The sequence below is a fragment of the Sus scrofa genome, chromosome 15 (assembly GCF_000003025.6).
Source record: "Sus scrofa isolate TJ Tabasco breed Duroc chromosome 15, Sscrofa11.1, whole genome shotgun sequence".
NCBI lineage: Eukaryota > Metazoa > Chordata > Mammalia > Artiodactyla > Suidae > Sus > Sus scrofa.
Genome location: NC_010457.5, coordinates 69689808 through 69700105, shown reverse-complemented (window position 1 = coordinate 69700105; position 10298 = coordinate 69689808).

Genomic DNA, 10298 nt, shown 5'->3' with positions numbered 1-10298 from the left:
TTATGTATAATTTAAATTATAGTTTTTATAGTATCTTGCCTACATTTCTTGTTACATCTTCTGCTGATATTATCTGTTTTTCTTCTTGATTAGATTTTCCAAATGACTGTATAATTTTTGGGGAAAAATTCTCACCTACATGAATTTTATTGCTTTTTAATTCATTTTCCCTGTTTTATCTTTAATATTTTCCTTGTAACTTTATCATTTGTTAATTTAATGAGTTGAATATTTATCTAATTTAATTATTCATTTTCACAATAATATAGTTAAAGAGAGTTTCCACTCTCAATTTGTAAACTAAGATTTCTTTAGATACAATGATTTTTATTCTATTTCTCTTTGAAATTTCTACTTTGGTAGGATGGGTTGTGTAAAATCTGACCAAATTTTTCAATTTTTTTCCTTATTTAAAAATTGTTTTTCTTTTGTCTCTTTGAATTTGGGAAAATTCTTGAGATTGAATTTTTTGTAATATTTTGATCTTCTATAGCATTCACTGTCTACATTATTTTTTAATATGATAATTATGTTTTAAGTTCTTTAAAAATTCCTCAGAAAGCAAAATTGGGCTGCCATTTTTATCCTCTTATATAAGCAGTCTTTTGAACCTTATTGAGGACACAAATCAGGGGTTTCTAATGTAATTTTCTACTTATTTAACTAACTTTTAATAAGAATTTCTATATCTTTCAAGAAGTCAACTTCTTTTGCTCAGTACTAACTTGTCTTCAGACATAAATAGACAAAGATCAGTAAGCATCTCTACCCACATGTAAAGAAAAATTTTGTCAAGTTCTGTTTATGATTACACAAGAAAAAGTAAGATCAAGTGGTAATTTGCATATGGATGAATTCCTAAAAATATATTAGTAATGATATTAACTGAGAAAAGGAAAAAAAAGAATATTGTCTAGTTTGTATATTGGATAGTTGTGCTGCGAAATATATAATGCATCTGATTATTTTGCATTGACCAGTGAATCTACCTCTACAATGAACTCAACTTTTCCTGTTTTATGAACTTTTTCTTTTCTTTTTTTTTTTTTTTTGAATTGGTCTTAGGGGAAAATAACCCAATAAAAGACAATTCTGAAATATTCAGAATAGGCAATTCATAGAGACAGAAAGTAGATTAGTGGTTGTCATAGGATGGGGGAGAGAGGACTGGGGAGTAACTGCTTACTATGTATGGAGTTTCCTTTTTGAGTAATGAAGATATTTGGAGACTCAGTAAAGGTGATAATGGCACAGCATTTTGAGTGTCACAAAATTGAACACTTTAAAATAGCTTTTATGCTGTGTGTATTTTACCATGATAAAAAAAAAAGATCTACCTACAAAAAAAAAAAAAAAAAAAAAAAAAGCCAATTCCTTTCTTTTAAGTAACAGCATCTATTATGCCACATGATAGGATGTTTCCTTCTCCAATAGACAAGAACAAGGGGGAAGCACAATAAGAGGCCAATCTCTGGTCCAAGGTGGGGCAGCTATGGCCAGCATGTTGATCTAAGTTTGTTAGCACCCTGTGGTCTGGAGCTATCCAGCTTCACAACACATGATATAAATTGGTTGAAGAGAAATGCAATATCTATAAGGAAGGTACCTGCTTGAAAATAAGCAGAATAGGATCTGCAGCAGTGTCTTCTCCATAGCATATATTTCTTGCTAAATAGAAATAGTTAAGAGTGCCTGCCTGCTTGCCAGTGTGTTGGCCAGTGTGGAAGACAGGTCTTCTCTCAAGAGGAGGCCCCTTCTCCATTGTCCTCATGACACAACAGAGAGGGGCACTTTCTCCATCCACACTGCTTTAGTATTCCATTTCCTGTTGTGGTAAGTCAGTGGCCTTAGGATTGAACTTTCATAGGTCATTAGGTGTCTTCCAGCAGTAGAGTCTCCTCAAAAACTGAATAGGCTTCTATAATACTTATTTGTTGGGCCATTAACTACAACCAAAATCTTGACTACACTCCCTGTTCTTCCCGCATCTAACTTTTAGTTTAATGGCCTTTTCCTTGAGTCCAGGAGATTATAGTGACAAATCAGATTTTCTTCCTGATCTAGTTTGTTCATTCTGTCTGGTGAAGAATGCCTAATGAAGGAACCCTAGAATAGGTATGAGTCTCACTCTCTACAATTATATTTTCTGCAAAATTGCTTACTCCCTGATTTTCTGGAGGTACAAGCTTCAGCTCAAGGATAGAGAAATTAGTCTTATAAACCTGGAAAAAGCACCAAATAAAGGGATTCAGTCTGCTTAGAATACCTCTTACCAACAGAAAGCATTTTTTTTTTTTTAAGGTTGCATTTTTTTCTCTTTCTCCTTTCAGCTCAGTCTTCCTTAGGCTAAATTTTCCCTCTGTTGTATAGTCCCTTGCTGAAAGCTACAGTATGAAACCAATACACACAAACATTTTGAATTTTTCATATTATTTTTTATACTTCTCTGTCTCTCTGGTAGGAGACATGTTATGCTAGAAATAAAGCAAAAGTGTTGGTGGTAGGATGTGAAGATAGACAATGACTATTGATTAAAAGGCAGCAAAGTCTGCTAGATTCAGGGCTTAAATGTTTATTGAATTATTTTGCTTGGATTCATAGTTGCTTCTGACAACTCTTAATATTAGGAATGCCTTGTTATTTTAGAAATATTTTCTTTTTCTTTCTTTTTTTTTTTTTTTTAGGGCCACACTTGTGGCACATGGAAGTTCCCAGGCTAGGGGTCAAATTGGAGCTGTAACTGCTGGCCTATGCCATAGCCACAGCCACACCAGATCCGATCCATGTCTGTGACCTACACTACAGCTCACAGCAACACTGGATCTTTAACCCACCGAATGAGGCCAGGGATGGAACTTGCATCCTCATGGATATCAGACTTGTTTCCACTGAGCCATGATGAGAACTCCAAGAAATCTTTTCCTAATCTGTGTTTTTTTCCCCTGGTGGTAAATACACTGCATTAATTATTATGAATGGGCTGCCATACAAAACACCATTGGTTGAATGGCTTACAAAACCAGAAATTTATCTTCTCAAAGCTCTGGAGGCTAGAAGTCCAAGATCAAGGTGCCAACAGTGTTAGTTTCTGGTGAGACTTCTCTGTCTGGCCTACACATGACTGCCTTTTCCCTGTGTTTTCACATGGCCTTTTCTTAGTGCATGAGTGGGGAGAGAGAGCTCACTGGTGTCTCCTTCTTCTTCTTCTAAGGACACCAGTCTTATCAGAATAGGGCCTGCCCTTATAACCTCATTTCCTTTTAATTACCACCTCAAGGGTCCTATCTCCACATACAGGGGATTAGGGCTTTAATATACAAATTTTGGAGAGACACAGTTCCATCCATAACAATCCCATTTTTAAGCAAATGTTAGTAATGACTAAGTTTCTCTTGGAATATCTGCTTTGCTCACTGTTAAAGACACATTACCCCTTACAAGTCAAAGGAATTGCTCAGTACTATTATTGAGGTGGGGAACCTTTCATATTGAAGCAGAGTTAAGAAAAATTAATATAGGGCGTTCCCGTTGTGGCTCAGAGGGTTAAGAATCTGACTAATATCCATGAGGATGTGGGTTTGATCCCTGACCTCACTCATTGGTTTAAGGATCCAGCATTGCTGTGAGCTGTGGTGTAGTTGCAGATGCAGCTCAGATCTGGCTATGGCTATGATATAGGCTGGCAGCTAGAGCTCTGATTCAGCCCCTGGCCCAGGAACTTCCATGTGCTGCAGGTGCCACTCTATAAAGAAAAATTATTAATATAGAATGTATTTAGCAAGAGAGCTAGAAAGGTTTAATCATGTGATTAGTGAGCTTGAAAATGTGTGTTGAGTTGTTAAAAGTGGGATATGCCAAGCTGACAGAATGAATACAAGAGATCTTAATAAGAAATAGGAAGACACAAGGGAGAATAGGAAGAAACTTTCAGGATTCTGCATTCTTATAACCAGGAAACTGAAGCATTCTGGGAACTGTTATTAAATCTGACCAAATGGAGTAAAGGTTTTAATTAAGAATAGGCTGTGCTGATTTCCTTGGTTAATGGACCCCTTTGCCAAGGTAAACCATTTGTTACAGGTGCCTAACACACACTCGGCACTGAGGATACAGCAGTGAATTAGATGCAGGCAATGCAAGGACTGATGTTGCCTCAGCCTCTGGCAGTGGAGTCCAGTTCCTGTGTAGTCTGACAGCTTTTCCACTCAAGTGACTTTGCTTCTCAGTCTAAACCTTAGGCTTTCTTCAGGACTCAGGAAATTGTTCATCTCACACAACTGAGAGCCCAGAACTGAGAATGGAGCATTATCAGGAGAAATCCCCTCAAATGAGAAAATTCTGATGTACCATCAGTTGTGTCATCATGCTTGTTTGGAAAATGTGAATTTTTTCCAACACAGTATATTAAGGAATTATTTGAGCAGATCCCAAATATTTTGTTTGCTTATGTGTGATTTCTTCCATGAGAAACATTAAATTAGAGACTGGCAAACTCTGGTCCATTGCCTGTCTTTGTAAATAAGGTTTCGTTGGAGCAGCACAGGCTTGTTTGTTTCTTTTAAAAACCTTTTTATGACTGTGGCAGCATCTATGCGTCCCTCAATATTGAAGATATTTATTCTCTGATCCTTTAAGAGGTGATAATCCCTGATTAGGTGAATGCAGAAAATAGCATGCAGCTGACCAAAGCCACATTTAAAAAAATAGGGGGGTGGGGGGCAGTTCTTGTCTTGGCTCGGTGAAAACGAATCTGACTAGCATCCATGAGGAGACAGGTTTGATCCCTGGCCTCACTCAGTGGGTTAAAGATCTGGCATTGCTGTGAGTGTGGTGTAGGTCGCAGATGCTGCTTGGACCTGGCGTTGCTGTGGCTGTTGTGTAGGCTGGCAGCTGTAGCTCGGAATTGACCCTTAGCCTGGGAACCTCAATATGCCTTGGGTATGGCCCTAAAAAGACCAAAAAAAAAAAAAAGCACACACCTCGAATATATACCTCATGCACTATATATCTTATACACACCTCATCTTAAACTTTCTACCAGATTTCATATAATCTTTCCTTCATCCCTTTTCTCATAAGTAATTCACAAACTGCAACCCTTCCAGCATGCCTATCCACAAGCAAATATCAGACCTTCAAAGAAAAATGCCATATTTGTTGTAGATTTTATGAATTTCTTAACCACTTAGCATGTGTGACACTGTGCTACCATTTTAAGAATTCTATCTTTTTTATGTATGACTGATGAAGTTTCTGAGTGTTGTGCTTCTAACTTCATTTCTTTCCATAAGCCCTGTGGTTTTTATTGCATGATTTTGTATAGCACAGTGATTTTTTTTAGAACACATATGCCACATTCTATCAGAACTGACTGTACTTTCTACACTGTTTCTAAGTTCCCCAGAAGAGTGTCTCAGTTGGCCAATCAGTGACTTGCTTATTAACAGATGGATTAAATGGCTTTTCTCTCTTCCCTGCCTCACTTCTCCCACTCCCTTCTTTGTGCTTCCTTGGATCACCTTTCCCATAAACAACTTGCTCCCTCATCGTTGTCTCAGGTTCTAATTCTGGGGGAACAAATTAAGACAATAGGTTCCTATCCTCATGGAGCACAATCCTACTTTGGGAAACTGTGATCAAGCAAATAAATGAACAACAAGAAAATAAGATAAATACTGCTTGTGGTATTTTATGCAGGAAATAACCAGGGTGGTGAGAGAAAGAAGAATAGGTGGAGGTCACTTGAGAGAGAATTGAGGGAAGGCTTCTACAAGGAGGGGACACATGAATTGAGCCATAAAGGATGAACATGAGTCAATCATGGTAAAATGGTAATGGTATTATAATAAGAGATACTAGAGCCAGACCACTAGATAGAAAAGAACCAGTGTGGTACATAATGAAGTTAAGTCAATACTTGAGGATGCCTTGGACACTGCAATGCTTATCATTTCTCCTGCTGGTATGACAATGACCAGCATAAGTACACTACATCTTTTTTTTTTAAGTACACTATATTTTAATAAAGCCATGTTATACTGTGTGGATGGGACCACAGCCTGGAAGACTGAAGTTGACATTAGCATTTGTCAGTCAGCACACATAGGTAGAAACTCACTGCCTCAGTCATTCTACCTGTCTTTTAGTTCTGTGAAAGTACGATTTTCAGAAAAAAGATAAGAACCAACAAGTAGGTTAAGAGATCAACAAGTGTGGCCTAAAAATACAATATGTGGTATAGATAAAGCATCTAAAATGAACCTGGGAATCCTCAAGCCTCCAGTAGAGGCTCTCAAGGAATAGTAATGGTTTTGACATTGTTTTGTTAGAGAGTGGTGATAATCATGATGCTGATTGATTATCAACCCTTAGTGTAGAAGAAAAAAAAAAGAAATACATGCTCAATCATTAGACTTCTTGCCAATTTGAAAGAGACGCACAATATGAACATTTGTTATAGCACTGGCTCCTAAGACTTAAGGTATCTTATCAAAAAGAAAGGAACAGAGGGAAGAAAGGATGGGTCAGGAGAAATGGCATTGCTGAGTGTCCATATCATCACTCTTTGGCACATTTTACATGTTATTCTAATCATCACAGAGATTGTATAATTTGCCCAAGTTCACAGAGCTCATTCAAACCAAAGTTTATTGGCTGCATGTTAACAGAGAAAAAATATCATTACTAATGTAAGCTGAGTGGATATGAATTATTTTAAAGAAAAGAACAAACATGGAAAAATGAGTGCCAGCTTTGAGTTTAAGACTTTGTTTAGAAGAGGTTAGAAAGGAGAGAAGATAAGAAAGCCTATATTAGGACTTGAGGTAACTCATTTGTATTGTATGGTCTTCAGCAGTGGCTTCATTCTTGTGGATCCTCTCATCTACTAAGATACACAGTATCAAAATTACTGTCAATAATTAAACATTTGTGCTGATTTTGAAGAATTTTATGAACAAAATAGGGAAGCCAATCTGATTTGTTTTGCTAATTGCTATTTAGCCTCAGTATAATGGCAGGTGTTTGCATTTGTGTATTTAGGAAGAGGGCCAGAATGTCATTTGTAAGAAATCCTACATTAAAATTTGAGAAATGAGAACTATATCAATTGATCAAGTTCTGTACCATGAAGAATGTAGTTTGAATTTTTTCAAGTTTTAAAAATAACATTGATAGTGTCTGTAGCTCTTCTTTACTCTCTTCAGGAGAGTGCACTGATCTAGATCTATCTATTGGGAGATCCCGTTGTGGCTCAGCGGGTTACGAACCTGACTAGGAACCATGAGGTTGCAGGTTTGATCCTTGCATTGCTCAGTGGGTTAAGGATCTGGCATTGCTGTGAGCTTTGGTGTAGGTCACAGATGTGGCTCGGATCATGTGTTGCTGTGGCTGTGGTGTAGGCTGCCAGCTCTGATTTGACCCCTATCCTGTGAACCTCCACATGCCACAGGTACAGCCATAAGAAAGAAAGAAAAGAAAGAAAGAAAGAAAGAAAGAGAAGTAGATCTATCTACATTCCTATGTATCTACTTACCTATGTATCTATTTCTTTTTGTCATACTTAGGAATGTGGCTGTTAATGGGCTAATGGGGATTACTAAATATGGAAAATCTGAAACTAGAGGAAAACTCATCAATGGTAGTGATTCTCCTCCATTCATCTCTTTGTCTTCCTTTCAGCTCTTCAATTTACTTTCAAGTTTAACTTTATAAATTTATCTTCATAAATTTATTTTTTTAATTCATTCTGTTTTAAAATCCTATTCTTATTTACACTATGCTGTACTCCTTTACTGTACTTTGAGTTTAGTCTTCAAGTTAAATAATCTGTGACAACAGGGCTTCTCTGTACATAAATGTTGTTTGAAATCTTTTATGTTCTACTTGAAAGACAAAGCCCTATTAATGAACGAATGGCCTGTTGGTTGAATAGATTAATCAAGATTTCAAGAAGTTTGGGGAAATTTCTACAAACATACACTACACTGTTATTATTTTTTTCATTGCTTTGTTTTATTGATATGAAAAAGGTGAAGAAGGAAGCAACTGAGCTAATCTTTATCTGAATCATGTGCTTCCATGAAACATCAGTTAAAATATCCTCTCACCATTTTGTTTTCTAAAAATCTCACCATTTTGTGTTTCAACAAACAACTAATAACAAATGTCCTGCTCTCTTCAAAAAAAAAAAGGACTCATTCCACCCCCACCTTTCCTCAGTGATTCAGATTAGACTCATTGCTATTCTTAGTCATGATTCCCCTAAGACTCACTGATAATTTTCTTGTTTACCTGCCTTTTAAAGATTATTCTTCATTAATAAGCATTCTTGCTATTTCAAAAGCATTAATAGACCCAATCCTTAACTGTCCAGTGCCTTTTCTCTTTCACAGGAAGTTGAATGACTTGGAAGAGATACTTGAATTTACACTTGACAAAGGCTTTCATTCCACTCATTCTTCTTTGTCCTTTAAGTAGCCAGATGGCTGAGGAACATAGCACATAGCATAGCTAGTTCTAGTCATAAATTCTTGGCACAAATGTGGCTCATAAAGCAGAAGAGATGGTGTTGAACTTCATTACCACCAAGTGATATGAGTTGAGTATCATAGCATGATTGTCTACTCCAAAGTGTTTGATACACACTCACAGAGCTAGCAAAGAAAACGTGCAAAAATTTTAGTTCAGTGACTAGCACACAGTGAATGTTCTGTAAACATTAGCACCTTTTACTATTGTTGTCAACCAAGTACTCACATTTCTTCTAGTAAATTAAACTTTCATTTCTTCAGCTTAGAAGTTCTTCCATATCTGAGATGCTCACTAGTGAATGCAAATCCTTTTGGAATGGGTGACATTTGAACCTATTATTGGAAAAGCTCTAGATTAGTGTGTATTACAATAACAGAGGAGCCAAAGCAATCTCTGTAGTAATGGGTGGCCAAGAAAGGAAAAGGCACCACAAACAATCTATTTATAATTTGGCCTAATATTGGCCACTCAAGGTCATGCTACATCCTAGAGTTTTGTGTTATTAACGGAGTAACAAATTTATACTTTATACTCAGATATGCACAAAAAACATACTTTGCTTATTTTTTATAATGTAACTTTCCTTAAAAACATCCTACCACCACATTACATATATACCTATTATACTGATATATCTACATATTTGTATCTTTTTCTATTTGTATCTATTCTTGAAAAAAGCTAACTAAATATAGCTCTATCTGGTAAAATCAATCCAATCTGATAATTTAGTCTCTATATCTTTCAGATTTAAACAAATCTTGAGGATACCTTTCTTCTCCTCCCTAATACCTTCCTCGATAGAGTTTCAATGAAATGGCAATTAAGGCTTACATGACATTGCTTTTTAGGGGATCGGGGAATGAATACTGGGCCTTTGACCTACGTGGTAACTTTGATGCTCCCTGTTAACTACTGAAGTGTGGCCAATCTAGGCTGCTCTCTTAATGGGCAATTGTTGAGATAAGACTGATCCTGTTCAGCCATTAAAGCTATCTTGTCTTAGCCTTTATCCTCATTCAGAAAGTCCTCACACATACGGGCTGCTGGTTCTGAGCCCAAGTCTCTTTAGACTTACCAAACTTATCAATTTCCCTGGGCTCTTCAACAAGGACACACAAAACACCTGAACTCTCTATGCTTCATATAGAGCTGAAAACCAGAAGTATTTCAAAAGATTTTCCTAGGCACTTCCTTCTGCCAGTGCTATACAGTGTTCCTGTGGTATATTAGCTGTGACTGTGTGGAGCTCCACCAGGAGGTTTGGATTCTTCCCAGAAAAATATACCCCTGGCCAGTGTCAACACACTTCAGCTCCCATCCATTTCTGGGTGTTTCTCCCATTCTGTTTTCACAGTCTTCATTTCTAACCTTGAAGAATGGAAAGCAAGGACGCAAGTGCTGGTTTCCTATCTTCTTTACATATCCGTCTGCTCTTGGTTACCATACACTGAGGCCATAATGGGTGACACATCTTTGTTTTGCCATCCCATTCAAGGAAGAAACCCCCAACATCCACTTCCTTGTCCCACTTTCTACTGGAACAATAGATCCTCAGGACTTCAAGAGACCCTCCTAGCTAGGACCAATGGGCATCTTCATGATAAGCAGCATGGGAGAAAAAAGGGATGGGTTACTTTCAAATGTACTGAATGAGACTTTTACTATTTCACATGATTCTCTGGAGTAAACACCAAAAGTAATTGAGCTCTAATTTCCCAGCAGGCCAATTGGATGAGGGCTCTTTTTTGCCCCCCATTGCATTT